Source organism: Rhinolophus sinicus, linkage group LG14 (assembly GCF_036562045.2).
Source record: "Rhinolophus sinicus isolate RSC01 linkage group LG14, ASM3656204v1, whole genome shotgun sequence".
Lineage (NCBI taxonomy): Eukaryota > Metazoa > Chordata > Mammalia > Chiroptera > Rhinolophidae > Rhinolophus > Rhinolophus sinicus.
Genome location: NC_133763.1, coordinates 46,533,601 through 46,549,992, shown reverse-complemented (window position 1 = coordinate 46,549,992; position 16,392 = coordinate 46,533,601). Strand labels below are relative to the sequence as shown.

The following is a 16,392-nucleotide window of genomic DNA, read 5'->3' as shown; positions in this document are numbered from 1 at the left end:
GAAACCACAGAAAAAGAGGCAAAAGTCCCCTATCCAGAGCTAGGTGACTCAGCAGAGGGGTATTGTCCTCCCCAGAGGTGGAGAAAGCATGGCCAACCAGGAGACAGTGGGCGGAGCCTGCACTGGGCAGTGGGGGCAGGAAGACCCTGACACTAAGTCTTTTTCTAGAATGGACCCCCACTGCCTGGACAGGAGCGTCTTCTGAGGTCTGGAGTCCACCTTCACCTTTCCCACACTGGTTGCTTCTCTGAGCAGGTGGGCGTGAGGGAGGGTGCTTGGCCCAGGGTGTTTGCCCCATAGGGTGGCCCTGACCTCAGATCCAGATGTGGTCCATGAGAATCATCACTCTAGAGATTCTCCCAGGGGAGACAATGACAAGGCAGGCTTGAGAACCACAGTTAGATGGTGATACCCTGAAGACAAGACCCACCAGGCCTTATTCCTTCAGCACATTGCGTGACGTTCGGTATCCTCAAAACCTGTTTACTGAATAAATGAACAAATAAAATTTGGATAAAATAACTGCATCTGAGTCTTGGCTTTACCACCCAGAGGGTCTCTGTCACTAAGGAAATCCCCAAAGCTCTCTGAACTGTAGTTTCTTCAATAAATAGAACTATACCTGCTGGGGCTATAGGGAATAGATGTACTAAAGCATGTGAAAGAGACTGAGAAATTAAAATGCACTAAAAAACGTAAAACTCCAAGAGGAAGCATTGCTAACATTAAAAACCTTTTCTTGGTGAAAGGATTAAGAAGCACAAATTGGTGGTTACAAAATGGTCACAGGGATGCAAAGTACAGCAGAGGGAATAGAGTCCATAATATTGTAATAACTATGTATGGTGTCAGATGGTGCAAGACTTATGGGGGGATCATTTGTAAGTTATATAAATGCCGAACCATTCTGCTGCACACCTGAGACTGATATAATAGTGAATGTCGCTGTAACTGAAATATTTTATAAAAATTTAGAAAACAAGACTCCTTTCCTTGACCATCTGTTGTCTTTCCTTGCAACCCAATCTCTCCCAGCTTCACACTAACTTACGGTCTCCCTGCCTGGCCTAATATGCTCTGGAGTGATGGTGGATGGAGGGGGTAAACAGGTAAATCAGGGCGGCCAGTTGGTGCAGTTGGTTAGAGTGCAGTGCTCATAACACCAAGGTCGCTGGTTCGATTCCCACGTGGGCCAGTGAGCTGCGCCCTCCACAACTAGATTGAAAACAACTACGTGACTTGGAGCTGATGGGTCCTGGAAAAACACACTGTTCCCCAATAAAAATAAAAATAAATTAAAAAAAAGAAAAGGTAAATCAGCCTTACGTCGCTGACAGTCTACCCAGGGAAGTCTCTCTTACCTGGAAGCAACGACAGTCTTAAAAATGTATCTGTAATTACCAGGGCAACCTGGAGACTGCCCTCCTGGTGTCCCGTACACAGTCCCGTACATGTCATGTTTTAGATAGATGTGTGTGTGTGTGTGTGTGTGTGTGTGTGTGTGTGTGTCCGTGTGTGTGTGTGCGTGCACGAGAGCATGCACCAGGAGTGGGGGTCATCCAGCTGTTGGGACACTGTGCACCCCAATGGCTATTAAGAGCAGAAAAGCGCCCGCTGAAAATCTGTGTACTCCCATTGGAAACAGGAAGTGGGCCTTTTGTGATGCTTTAGGCCATGGGTTGTAAACTACAACCCACGGGCTACACCTGGCCTCTTGCCTGTTGGTGCACAGTCCACAGTCCAAGAACAGTTTGTGTGTGGTTGAAAAACATCAAAAGAAGAGTATTCCATGAGATGTGAAAATTATGTGACATTCGAACGTCCACGGCCGTAAAATAAAGTTTTATTGGAACATCACCCCCTCCTGTGTTTACCTACTATCTGCAGCTGCTTTCACAGTTGGACTAGAGCTATGATAGAGAGTGGACGGCCTACAAAGCCTAAACTATTTCCTATCAGGCCCTTGACAGAAAAAGTTTGCCCAGCCCCGGTCTAGGGCTTCACATCAACAAAGTTTCCATGAGAAGGGCCTGTGCCAGGCCCTGGGCTCGTCCCTGGGCACGCTGTCCTCGGGAGGCCCAAGGTGTGGTCAAAGAGCGCACAGGCTGAACACCTAGCCGTCTGTGTTCCCAGTGACGCCTGTTCCATCCTGGGAACCTGGATGGCGTGGAGATCCCAGTGTGAGGATATGTGGCCCCTACAGGGGGTCCTAGTCATTCATAATTCCACTGAGGGCACTGTTCTGAGCGGCACGAGCTGGTCCCTTGAGGCATGTCCAGAGGTCTCCCTCCGCCAGTCCTGGGTATGTAAGGGCGGGCTCTCACATGCAGGTGCCACCCTCCACCAGCCTGTTCTGACTGGCTCTTTGCAAACAGGTGTGGGGAGATCCAATTATGATAGGCTGAACTCCCTTGGGCCAAACTCCTACAGTCCATGGGTCACCTGCCCTCTGTGTATAGCTGTGTCCCCTGTTCCTTTACTGGATTGTTTTATTGTTGCACTTTTACCGTTTTATTGTGGGTACTTCATGCAACCTGGTCTCTCCCTCTTACTACTCTCCCGGCCTCACATGGACGTGTAATGTCTCCTTCCCTGGGTAGACTCGCCAAGTCTCTCCTGATGTCACCTTTGGTCAGAGGCTTCTCACAGGAGGCAGAGGCAGAGCCAGCAACATTTGGCACCAAGCATGAAGCAGTGACCACAAAGTGGAAAATGACAAAATAATGTTCAAAATGCCAGTAGCCTCAGCGTTAGCCTTTTTGGTGCAGAAGCAGACTGTCTCTTAGCTAAGTGTGAGGGAGAAAGTCTAAACTTAAAGTTATACAGGCTAACGGGTAGTGCTTCTTTCCGCCCAGTGCACTCACAATGCTGTCTAATGGTTCTATGAGCTGAGCTCAGACGTAATGGGCCGGGCTAACTAATTTGGGTTTTGAAAGTAGAAGAAACTCCTCGCAGCAGAATGGCAGGGACATGACAGAGTCCAGGGAAAGTCCCCAAAGACACTATTTGGCAAGGAGAGAAAGGAGAAGAGAAATAGGTGAAATAAACCTATTGTGGAAATGAACACTGGTCTGGCATAAGAGGACTCACTATGGGGGGTGAAGGGTGCATGAATGGAGGAAGGAAGGTTGTGATGGTGGGAGGCGGGGTTGCATGTTTTGGCAGGGGGCACTCAGAATGAAATTCGGAATCTTACGGGGAGAGTTGAAATGGGCTGTGGAATTTAGTAGCAGGTGAAAGATTTCAATGCGGTGAGGGGTGGCAGGGCTTTTGCTCCTGCTTTCAGGGCCTGTGTTGTCCAGTTGCAACAGCGAGTGGCTAAGTGGGTTTAGGACACTACAGCCTCTGACTCTGAGGTCCAGGGCGTGGCTGGCAGCCTGAAACAAAGGACTCATTCTGGGACAGACTGTGGGACACTGGCACCCTGAGGAAGTCCCAAACGCATTGCTGCCTTCACCATCTCTATACCTCACTTTCTAGAAAGTTATGTATGAACAAGATGCATATAATGTCAGTCAAAATACAAATGCACTAATGGAAATTGCATTTGCCATTTGCGTTTACAGAGTGCTTTACAACGGCATAGGCTACTTTCAAAGGCACACTCTTCCCTCAGTCTCTGTAACAATCACGGGAGGTGGCTATTATGGGTTTTACGAGTTTACAGATAAGGATGGTGAGACCTGAGAGTGAGCACGCTACCTCCCATAACAGTAAGTCCAGAGCGGGAAACTCGAGGTTAGTCCAAGGACTCACCAATGTCGTCAGCGTTCCTGGTTCCAGCTGTTTTTTCCACTCTGCCCTCCTCACCTCTCAGCCTTGTCCCCAGGCTGTCTTCTTGGGTGAGAAGATGGTTGCCCCATCCTCACACCACAAAACCCAGCAGCATAAAGGGACTGTGTCTTCCCTGAGTTTATTTTTCAGGCTGAGGAAATCTTCACTAGAAGCCCTTCCCTGCAGATGTCTCCTGCCATGTTACCTGGAGTAGGGGTTATAGGTGCGCTCCCAGGGGAATCACTGGCAGGGGGGATGTATGATCAGGACGGGCTTGGATAAAACGCACCCACCCTGACTGGTTTCACCCTAAATTCATGACCCCTAACCTCAAGAAGGCTCTTACTGCCACCTTGCGACATACCAGATTTTCCGAGATCAGTGCTTCTCACACGTAAGTGTCCACCTGGAAGGGCTTGGTGAGAAGGGATGGCTGCACTTGGCGCCAGAGTTTCTGATCCAGGAGGTCTAGAGCGGGGCCTGAGAATTTGCCTCTGACAAGCTCTCAGGTGACACTGACGCGGTGGGTCCCGGGACCACACGTTGGGAACCAGTTCTCCCTGACTCTCCTGCTGTCCCAACACCATCAGCCTCTCCTCTGGTTTTCCCAGACGTCTTTAACACCTCTCCCCAGTTGCTCCTCAATCCTAACGGCTACCTCGCTGCCCATTTCACTGAGGACAGAAGACACCCTCGTGCCACCGTCACATCGAACACATTCCTCGTACACTCTGGCTTCCATTCGGTTTCTGTGGATGAGCTGCCACGCTCCTGTTTAAGGCCATCCCTCCAGGTGAGCACTGAACCTCCTCGCATCTCTCCAGGAACACCTCTGCACACATCAGCAAACATGCTCTGATAATTTTCCATTCTGAAACAAAACAGGAAATAACAAAAAGCAAAACAATAACTCCCTTGACCCGAATCCCTTGTCAACTATTCCCTCAATGCTGTTTTCCTTTTACCGCAAAACTCTGGAGACGTCTATACTTGCTCTCCCTGCTTCCTTTGTTTCTTTCTCTTTGGAAACCAGTCCAATCTGACTTTTGTCCCCCTTCCGTTCCCCATTGAAACTGCTCTTGTCAAGGGGAGCAATGATTTCCTCGTTTTTCATTCCAGTAGTAAAGTCTCAGTTCCCATCTTACTGAGCCCATTAGCAGCACCTGACACCCTGGTCACTTCTTCTCTCTTGGGACCCTCTCCCTTGCCTCTGCCCATTGCTGTCTCTTGGTTCTCCCCCTCCTCTCTGGCTGTTCCTTCTCAGTTTTCTTTTTCTTTTTTTTTTTTTTTTTTCTGGGTTTTCTTCACTTCGCTGACCTCTGAAGGTTGGGGAATCCTAGCGCTCATACTTCTCTACACCTCATTCGATGTAGTTCCATCAAGTGTCCGCATTTTCAATGGCACCTACATGCCGTGACTCCCAAATTTCTGACTCCAGCCTAGATCTCTCCACTGAATTGTAGACACATATATCCCACGGCCTACCTTCCATCTCCAGATATATAAGGGGCATGCCAAAACGCACATCTCCAAAACCGGCCTCCTTCTGTTCCCCAGCAACTCCGCACACACAGATACCACGTTTTTCTGCCGACTCACAGCAACTGGAGACTTCCTCCTTCCAGTTCCTCATGCCAAAAGCTTGGAGTCATCCTTGACTCCCTTTCCTCTCTCACACCATATTCAAACCATCAGCAAATACCATTGGGTCTATATTCAAAATGTATCCAGAATCTGACCACTGATGGCTGCTTCCTCAGCCACTGACCCGGGTCTAAGCCACTGTCATTTCCTGCCTCTACTATCATAAAAGATCTTAACTAGTCCCCCTGCTTCTACCCTTGCCTCCCTCTTCCCACCCCTTCACCTATTATCCACACAGCCAGCCAGAGTGGTACCATTAAAATGGGAGTCAGATTCTGTCACTCTTCAGCTCAAAATCCTACTCAGAGCCAAAGCCAGCATCTCTCACAGGCTGCAAGAGCTCTGGCCCTGGATACGTCTCTGACATCAGCCCCTTCCCCTCTCTCACGTCTCTGCAGCCCCACTGGCCTCCTTGCAGTTCCCTGAACTCATCCACTGCAGGCTCACCTTTACACCTGCTGTGACTCAGCTAGGGGTATCCCTCCTGCCTGGTTCTAGCTCCTTCAGATGTCTCCTGATCAGAAAGGCTCTCCCTGACATTGCCAAATGAAATAGGAATAAACTCCTATCTTCACTTCCACCCCGTTTTCTCTTCCCCTTAACCTACCTTCATTTTCTTGCAGCACATATTACTCCCAGATGTTTTATATGCATGTTTGCTTACCCTAGAATGTATGTCGCAGGAGAACAGGGAATTTGAGCCCGTAGCAGGCACTCAGTAAAATTTGTTGACTTAATGGAAAGGGGAGCTCCCATAGTAAACCCACAAATTGGCAACTAAGTTATACTTTGGACTCTTATGGGTTAGGTGAGTGGTCATTAGTCCCACAGAGTCCTGTCAACTCTGTATTTCCAGAATGAGCTTCTGGGTCTGCAAGGCCAAGAAACAGACTTTGGACTACGTCATTTTTGTAGGTACTGTCATGCCAACAGACCCAGCCAGCCAGCGGCCCTCAAAGGAGTTCCATCTTTTCTCAGATTCTCCAAGTCCTGGGTCCTTAGTATTTAAAGAAACTCGTGGCAAATTTATTTTGCAATCCAAATAATCCCTCCCCAATTGATGAAGTTCACAACCAGCATTGTTTTTCTCAAAGCTGGCTACACATGTATGCACCCACAGAGAAACCTACCAGGTACAGTTCGCTCTCTCCTTTCCTACCACCAGGTAATACACTTGGTTACAAAAACCTGAGCATTCAGACTAGGATTGTCTGGATGACTGTCCAGTCACCATATAACCCACCTGTACTTGACAAAAAAATGGATTATTCCATCAGGAGACTCACTCGTTTATTGGCATGGATGTGACTTTCTTCTTGCATGGGAGCCAAAATTTTTCTCATCCCCAGACAATGATGCTCTTTTGTTTAAAAAAAAAAAAAAAAGAAAAGAAAAAATACAGCATCCTGTAAAACCGGCAAGAATTTCCATGAGGAATTGTCTCGTCTGGAGCCTTGCCAGTGTGGCATTTAACACATGCCTGCACTACTATGAGACCTGACGTGACCTCTGCAGGGGATTTTTTTGAGTAGCCAGGCTATGGATTTTTTTCTTTTCCATGAAAGATTGCACTTCAGGTTAGGGAACAATCCGATAGGTCATGAGATTGGCAAAAGGAGGCAGAGGCACCCGACTGGAAATGAGACAGGGTCACCCTCCTGCACCCTGCCACTGAGAGGGATTAAATTGAACTAATTGGATTACAAGCTAAGGCAAGGGTTCCCGGACCCTGGAAGGGGTCAGGAAGCCTTTTTTATTATCTTACCAACAGTGATGCACAGGTTTCACTAGTGTAGCCCAGGGCACCTGAAAATAAGGCGAATTCCAAACCCACTGGGTGAAATGTTAACTGCATTGAACATCAACTCGCCACCCCCTTTCAGCAAGAAACTAAGACCCTTCTGGGGACATATAGTTTTGAGAGGTAGCAGAGCTGTATGAAGCAGGTAATCAACACCTGAATTCAGAATATCAGGTTCGCCCTGTCTGGCATTGGGCCAAAATGCTGTGAAAATGGCCTGGGGCCACCCAAGAAAAGTAGTAGGTACTCCTGATATAACAGTTAAGTGATTAGGTAGTTTGTTTCCCTTTACCTGGGCTGGACTTGGGTATTTCAACATTTTTTAATAGATGTAGAACTAGTCTTAGGTGAAAGTGCTTCATAAACTGCAAAAGGTTAAAAAAGAAAAAAAAACCTGTTATATATTTTGTTATTTCGCGGCAATTATCCAAATTCATAATTTATGTGTTAAAAAGCTCGGTGAGTTCCTGTGTTACCGAAGCCTTAGTTACTCCGGTTAGATATTATTGCTGCTATGCCTGAGGTCTTTGCTTATCTGACTATACTATCAAGATTTAGGTGGCCAGCATGAATTAATACTCAGAACTTACCTAGCTCAAGAGCAGAACCTGTCAAACTGTAGTGTCACCTTCAAATTACCTGGGCCATCCTGTTCAAATGCAGATCCTGGTGGGCAGCCCGAGATGCCGCATTTCTAACAAGTTCCCAGGCGCTGCCAGCAGCTGGGCTCTGGGCTACACGGTCTGCAACCTCAGGTCTCTTCTCAATGATGGAATGTCCAAAGAGATGGTTAGACGTGTATAACCGGTTAGGTCGACAGTCTGGAGCTGTGGTACTCAAAGTGTGGCCCAGGGGTTGGCAATATGGACATCACCTGGGAACTTGTTAGAGGTGCTAATTCCTGGGCTCCATCCCCAGAGTTTCTAACGCAGAAACTGGGGGTGGGGAGTAATCTGTGTTTGATAAGCCCTCCACGGATTCGGAGGTGCACCAGTGTTCGAGAACCATTGCTCCAGCACATTAAAATCACCTGGGGAGTTAAAAAAAAAAAGAAAAAAAGAAAAAAAAGCGAGGCCTGGGTCCCATCCCAGAACATCTAGGGGTGGAGCCCAGGAATCAAGATGTTTTAAAGGCATCTATGGGGATTCTAATGTGCAGCCAGTGTTGAGAGCAGCTGGTCTAGAACAGAAAGCTGCGCCTGCTCACGCGGAAGAGGTCGCAGTAAAGCATCGCAGTGACCACCATGCAGGTGTGGACGTCTGTCTGAGCAGTGTGCACCCTGGGTCTCCAGGGTGCCTGGGGCACCGAGTGTGGACAACGCAGAATGACGTCCTCACTCCTCACCCTGACACTCGCCCTCGTCCCTGGTCAGCCTCTCTCTCCCTTTGCTCATGATGTTTTCTGGCTGGAACACCCTCCCGCTGTACTATCACCAAAATTTCCACCCATCCTTAAGGCCCATGCCAGCCCAGGTCTTGAGAAGTCCCTTCCTACATTCCGTCACTAGATTAGATTTATCCTTCCATAGAATTTCATGGCATGGTATTTGTCATTCTTATATTACCTAGACTGAGGTTATTTCTTGACTCTTCCCCTGCACAGAACTGTAAACTCTTGCACATCGAGAACTGCAGAACACCCAACATTGTCTCTCTCTCTCGGGTGTAAGGGCTGCACTGGACCCTTGTAGGGCTTTGATAAGGACCTTCTTGAATCTGGGGTTGAAACATGTGTGTTTGAGGCTTGCCTTTGCGGTTGGTGGCTGTGTTCCAGGGGGTTAGACCTCTTTGGGCCTTGCTTCTCTGTAAAATCAGGATGTCGAACGAGACGGTCTTTAAGGTCCCTTTCAAATCCCAGATCCCATCATCCTTAACCTTGGGCAAATAAGTGTAAACATAAACCCTACTGATACTAGGTGTAGTTGGCTGCTGGGTGACAGGTGGACATAAATTCTTTGATTCTCCTCCCATAGAGAGATGGGGCTCTATTTCCCCTCCCCATGATTCTGGGGTACACTGTGCTTTGCTTTGACCAATAATAGTCTGCAGCAAAAGTGACGTCGGGCCAGTGCTGAACACAGTACATTGGTGTCTGAGTCAGACTCGTGGGGAGAAAGAAGGAGAGAGGGGAAGGAAGACGTTGGGAATGTGGGGACTCCAAAGAAAGGCCTTAAATAGGGTCTGGCAGCCAGCTTTCTGTGTCCTGCAATGCCTGGTATTGGAGACCTGAACCATCATTTAAAAAGTCTGGTCGCTGTGCTGGAGAGACTATGTGGAGAGGCGTTGAGTCTACATGGAGAGAGGGGCCCTTGGATGCCAGCCTTACAGCCATCCCTGCCAAGGTGCCAGGTGTGTGAATAAAACTGTTTTGCACCCTCCAGATTCGCTCCACCACTAGCTGAAAACCGACGAGTGACCCCGCGTCAACGGCACCGGGAGCAGGAGAATCACCCAGCTGAGCCCTGCCCTCGTCCCGGATGTACAAAATCACAATACGTAATAAAATGGTTGCTGTTTAAATCCCCACGTTTAGGGCCATTTGCTATGCAGAAATGGATAACCAGGACATTCCGTAAATAGCATTATCCTTGTATGTGAAATTCTATGACATTTAACATGCAAATACTTGCTAGATGTCCGAGAAAATATTATATATCCAAAGACACACATACATAAATGGGCTTGGGGAAATGCATGACATTTTGTGCTATTCCCACTGACTTTGATTCCTCGAGTCAATTCCATGGCCTGTGGGTACATTTGTAGAGCAAAATGCACAACCACTGAAAACAAGCACCTACTTGACAGTCACGTTCAAGGCCCAGGAAGCAGCACCCAGTGCAAAGTCGGGATTTGCTAAGCGGATATAGGAGGAGCCTGGGAACTGGAGTGAAGCCTTGAGAAGGCGGAACCCTTACACAAAGAGCCTTTTGTCTGCTCTTGAACACAGTGTGGCCATTTCCTGGGGTGAGATGTTCAGTTTGGGAGAGATTTGCAATTTGAAAAGGGGGGTTTTGTTTCCTCTTCTCCCCAACTAATTTAACCCTCCTCTGATCCCAAGGGAGCTTTTTAGTGCCGCATAAAAAGGACACTTTCAGAATCACAGCCTCTTTTTCTGAATGTGTTTCTTATGTAAACGCTGCATCACAGAAATTTCCCTCTGCTTTACACTTTAATTCTGCTTTTAAAACCTGCAAAACAGAAACACAGAGAAAGACACCTTGAAAATACTCTGGGTTTCATCTGTTTTCCATTTTTTACGTCAGGCTCCCACGTTTTTTTTTTCGTTTTTTTTTTAAATCCTATTCTTTAAGTATATTTAAAAATCATTCTCTGTTGAACTGGGAAAGCAAAAAAAAAAAAAAGAAAATGATGATTCCTGTATATTTAGGCTGCCCAAATATTCCAAGAAGTACAAGACACTTCACAATGAGCTAATAATCCTCAACATGTCACAGTGAAGTCAGGTGGCCCAGGCAGGAGAGTCAAGGGACATTTAGAGAGGTCCCACCTGAGGCCTCTGTGCCCCTCCCCCAAGCCACAGTACTTCTGGAGGCAGCAGGGGGTGGAACGGGCGGGGAAAAGGCCTGATTCCATAGGTCTCTTTCAAGAAGGTTTTCTTTCTTTTCCTGACTCCTTCGTATTTAGACCATCAGACTACCAACCATCATCACCTTACTGTGAACTGATTTGTTCACATCTATTCACCCATTTGGGAACACAGCAAAAATAACAGTGAAAGGATAATAATGAATGAATGATAGTTTAAAAAATGAATGAATGAATGGGAAATACACTTGGGAACGCACAGCAAAAGTAATAAAGAATACAAATACGCTTTAATGACTGAATGACTGAATGAATGGGTTTGAATTCCAGCTCAGGCACTTATTAGCTGCATCTCTTTGGGCAAGTTACTTCATGTCTAAGAAGACACTGGTTTCCTTCTCTGTGAGATGGGGAGGATAGCAGCCCCCCCATGGGTAGTTGTGAAGTGCTTGGCAGGAGGTGCCATGCAGTACATTCTCAGCTGAGGTTCAGCCACTCCTCTTTCCCAGACCCACCTCCGAAGGCCCCAAAGGCCGAGTCCAGGGATGGAATGGGCCCTGCCTATGTGCTGCAGGGACACTTGTCAGGCGTGCTGTGCCCTCAACACCGCTGCACATTCCTGGCTGTCACTTAAATCAATTTCCTTAAGAAACTGTCTTTTAACTGGAGGTTTAGATTCTACTTCAAAGGCAAATCTTGGGGTGGGAGAAGGGAGACACTTCAGGCTGTTGTCAGTCCCTGGAACCTCAGTGTGAGGCAGTCCCAGACTCTGCTCATAGAACACACTGTCATGGAGACGTGAGGCAGAGAGGCCAGATGGTGCCACAGACAGGTTTGGAGATGAGGTAAGAGGAGAGAAGGTAAGCAGGACATTGGAAATGTTGGGGCCTCGAAGAAACGAATCAGGAGGGGCTGCTGGGATACAGCACAACATTGCAAAGTCAGAGATCAGGGCTCAAGTCCAGACTTTTCCTGCTGCTGGAAGTGTGACGGTCAGCGAGTTACTTACCCTCTTTGAATTGTAGTTTTCTGATCTGTAAAATGGGGCTAATACTAGCTAACGTGTGGGGTGATTGTGGGAGTTAAGTGAGGCAATATATAAAGTTGCTTAGAAGACGGTTGGTGCTCACACGCCATGTACTGTGGGTGCTGGAGAGAGGACTGTCCCAGGCTGGCTGGCCCCACCACTTAGCAGTAAAGACTCATCAAGGCTGTGGTTATTATTTCCCTTCCCTCGCTTCCATTTCTCAGGCTCTGCTCTTTGCCAGGGCCAGCGGTGACCACAGTGACAGCCACTTAAATTAATTATGAGAGAATACATCTCCATCCTCAAATCCCAAACCAAAGACAGGGGCGAGAGAACAACAATAATATATCACTCGAGCGAGACAGTCTCCTCAACCCCAGCTCCAGGAAAGTAATGGTGAAAACATTCCACCACCCCACGGAAAGCTAGGAGAAATGCAATCAGGTAGGAGGCAGGGCTGGGACCCGGTAGGCGGAGCCTGCGCTCCGGGATGGGAGCAGGTGGGACTAGCCCACCCGTTCCCCGGGGGCGTCGTTAAAACCAGGTCAGGCTCCTTTCTGTCCCCTGGGACGTGCTCCCGCCCTTTTGTTTTTTTCTTCCGCGCCTTCCCCCCACCCCACCCCCGTGCCCCCGCTGCTCCTGCACCCCCCGCAGGTGCCCAAGTGGGGGACAGCAGGCCCCCCGCCGCCCAGAGAGCAGGGAGCGCCAGCCTGGGCGCTGCCTTAGTCGTCCTCGTCCCTCCCCTGGCTCCGCCTTCCCTTCCTTTCTCTTTCCCTCCTTTCTCCTCCTCCCCTCTCCTCCTTCATCTCTCCCCACCCCTGCAGCCTTCCCCTGCCGGGCTCGTGCCCCTGATGGCGATCCCAGCACACTGCTGACCTTTTCTCACTTTGCAGGAAAGACATCTCCGCAGCCGCGCCCTGGCTGGCACGTCCCAGAGGGCCAGCCAGTGCGGCTTGCTGGGAGACGGGAGCCTGGGCCCTGCTCCTGGGCATTCCACAGCTTGGCGCTCCCTGTGTGTCCAGTCTATGCAGGCCCGCAGCCCCAGTAAACTAGAGGGACTCAGTGACACCACCTCTGAGAGCCACAGGCTGGGGGAAAAGCGAAATGTAACAAAGCTAAGACATCTTCCACTTGCCCCTGGGGACAGAAACACTCCAACAGGGCTGGGGTTGTTCCCACGGCCCACTGTGGGGGTGGAGGCAGGAGCAGTGTGGGTACAGCCCAGGGATGGGGCTACAGGGGAGCCTTTCAGCTAAGACTGCCGGTCCTTCTGCCTAGACCTGCCCAGAGCAGAGTGGAGCCTTATCTAGATTCAATCCTGCCTTCTGGAAGCCTTTGACATTTCCTCCTCTGCGGGATGGGCTGCACTATAGGTCACTTTGCTCTAGGAAAGAAAAAAGAATCGTGATCTGAATTGTTGTGGAAAGCATTTACTTAGAATCTTATTAAGGTTTATTTTTAGAGCCTGTCTGCTGGCCTTATCACCAGACAAATTCTAGAGGGGTCTCTGCTCTGCTGACCTTTAAGAAAAGGCTACTGAGATGAAAGAAGAGCAGGGACGCAGGGTCTGTCCTGGAGGGACAGGTTTTGCAGTGCTACAGCCCTCACCTGCCTGGACAGGGAGGCAGCCCTGGGGCGGGGGGGCGGGGGGGACCACCAGGCAGCCTGAGGTACCCCATAATGCAAGACAGGGGGACTCCTTTCCAGGGGTGAAGGCCCTGCCCCTCCTTTCTTCCAAGCCTAGACACCACAAAAGACAAGTCTCTCTATCCATACCCACCCCACCCTCATGCCCAGTGGACCCTGGGAAAAGGCCAGATTGACTTCTGGGATAGTCTCATTATAGCAATGACAGCGCTTTCTACCTGCCAGGTACTGTTTCAAGTGCTTTACTCTCTGTCACTCATTTACATCTCACCATACCCCTATTCCTAGCCCCATTTTACAGATTAAAAAATAGAGGCACAGAGGGCTTGAGCAATTTGTCCAAAGTCACAGAGCTTTCCAATTGTTTTCCTCATCATAAAAGAGCCCCTGCCAGGAGGCACCCTGCCTAAGCCTTACTGGCCAAAGGGCATTATTGAGGGTGGTCACACCTGGGACACCTGGGCTCGGGGGCTGAGGACAGGGGAAGGAGACACGGTGGTAAGGAGGAGGGCACATGGGGCAGCAGAGGAGAGCTGCTGCAGAGGGAATGACTATGCATGTTATCTCGGAGCCGGTGCCAAGAGCTGCCTGCCAGGTTGCAGAACCCATCGCCCTGCCTCTTGAACTGCTGCTTCTATCCTAGGAGCCCACCAGCAGCTTATTGTCCCACTCTCCATCAGACTCCAAATGGTCACAGGTTCTAACGGCCCCCACAGTTCCCAGTTCTCCCAGCTTGGCAGGGTGATGGGGAGGCTATGAGTGAAATCCCCAGAGGTCCAGACAGGAGCCTGGAGGCATCTCAGAGAGTGATGCTCCAACCCACTTGGAAACCAATTAGAGACAGAAAGACCTCACCCATGAGCTGTGTCCACCGGGGTGGGGGGACAGGCAGGTCAAAAGGGGATGGTGGTGGGGTACAGAAAGGCTCGGACACAGCCCTGCCATGGCTCTGGGCACCGTGTCTGAACCGAATGTTCGCCAGCTCCCTTCTGATGTGGCCGGGGGAGGGCCGGGGCAGTCCACATGGCCGCGGAGGAGGGCAGAATCCAAAGCGGGAGGGGCTGCTCCCCACAGGAACAAAGTCAAGCCCACAGAGAACCAAGCTGCATCCCTCAGCAAGGCAGGGCCTGGGTCACCCTGGAACATTGCCGGGGGCCTTGGAGCATCCAAGGAGGGACGTCAGGGTAGCTATAAGCCACAGCTGCGTTTAGAGCCACGAGGAGCGTGCGCCCATGCACACGCACGAGGGTACACAGCTATATACCTCCCTCTTTCGCACACACACTTTGACACAATTTATGCTCATATTGGTACGTACCCATATTTGGACACAAGCCCCCCACACACACACACACACGTGATGCACACCCTTGTGAGATACATATTTGTCCGTTTACACCCGCAGACAGGCCCAGACCCAGAGATATGCTGTGACAGACTCTAAGACATGTCAACTGGGCATTCCTGGAGACGGTCCCTGTGGCTCACTGCTGGCCAGGCCCAGACAGCTGGCCCCAGAGCCCTGGTGTCCAGCAGCTGGTGCCCAGGCTGGTTCTGGGAAGCTCTGAGAATCCCGGGAATTGCTCCGGAGGTGCCGGGCTGCCCACATGGATTCCAGACAGTCCCAGTCGGGGGTGACCTGAGAAGCTCTGGGAACATCCCAGGCAGGAAGGATAGCTTTGTCTACTTGGAATGGCCTAAAGCTTCCATGGGGCTCCTCGTTCTCACATGGGTGGGGGTCAGGGCTAATCAATAGTACTTCTCGGCTCCACGGTGTCCACTGGCCTGGACACCAAGTGTCATGGTGGCCACAGTTTGTTGGGTATGTAGATCCACACAGAAAAAAACACCAGACCTGCTGGCTAAATAGCACAGGGTTATAAAAGCACCAATTATGGAGCCAGACAGTGTGGGTTCAAATCTGCGCTCTGCCACTTACCAGCTGTGTGACCCTGAGCAAGTTACTTAGCCTCTCTAGGCCTCAGTTTCCTCAACGGTGAGATGAGAACAATAATAACACCTACCTCCGAGGACTATTGTCAGAATCAAATGAGTACATTTGAACAAAGTGTTTAAACAGCGCTGTACTTCCAGCACTCTGAGGAGGTGAGAAGACAGGTGAGAGGGCCTGAGGCCCAGGGGCCAGGTGACAGGTGGCTGATGAGAAGAGAGGGTGGGGTGGGGAGAGATAAATGGTCTGGAAATGACCATAGACCTGTGTCTCTGTGCTGTCAACGTGGATACTCTGAAGGGAAAATAAATAACAGCGTATTTCCTCATGGAACACCGTGTGCTCAGAACACAGGAACATTTTCTCATTATTATATAATAACATGAAAGGCAATGTCCTCCTTCTCATAGGAGCCCAGAGCACTTAGAGACTGCATCGTCAGAGCCCAGCTTGCACAGGCCCTGGACTGGGTGGCAGAGGCCAGCAGCGGCCGCGCTGGGCTGCTCCTGTAGTGGGGATGGCAGCACCTGGGCCAAGGGCATCGTGGAGAGCCCCTCACCCCCCCCACACACACACACACACTCAGCAGAAGGGCTCCATCCTCAGCTCCTGCAGCAGGGCGGCTGTCACGTGGCTGACCTGCACAGACACGACACAACCCTGGAGGTTACCACCAGCCTAGAAGCCTTGGAGGGGCTCCACAGAAGGAGCAGAGGGGTCCCTGCTTGCTGCATACTGTGTGTCCCCGAAAATAAGACCTAGCCGGACCATCAGCTCTAATGCATCTTTTGGAGCAAAAATTAATATAAGACCTGGTATTATATTATATTATATTATATTATATTATATTATATTATATTATATTATATTATATTACATAGAGCCTGTCTTATATTATAGTAAAATAAGACCAGGTCTTATATTAATTTTTGCTCCAAAAGATGCATTAGAGCTGATGGTCTGGCTAGGTCTTATTTTCGGGGAAACACAGTAGTCAACA

The 16,392-nt window shown here is 49.6% G+C and overlaps 1 long non-coding RNA gene across 1 annotated transcript in view; it reads right to left on the bottom strand.

The window, feature by feature from the left end:
* The window catches only part of LOC141568455 (uncharacterized), a 31,082-nt gene extending 18,174 nt beyond the window's left edge, over positions 1–12,908 (bottom strand). Inside the window, exon 1 of the long non-coding RNA XR_012491584.1 lies at positions 12,671–12,908. This is a non-coding gene — a long non-coding RNA (uncharacterized LOC141568455). The remainder of the gene's footprint in view (positions 1–12,670) is intronic.
* Between the last annotated feature and the right edge of the window lie 3,484 nt (positions 12,909–16,392).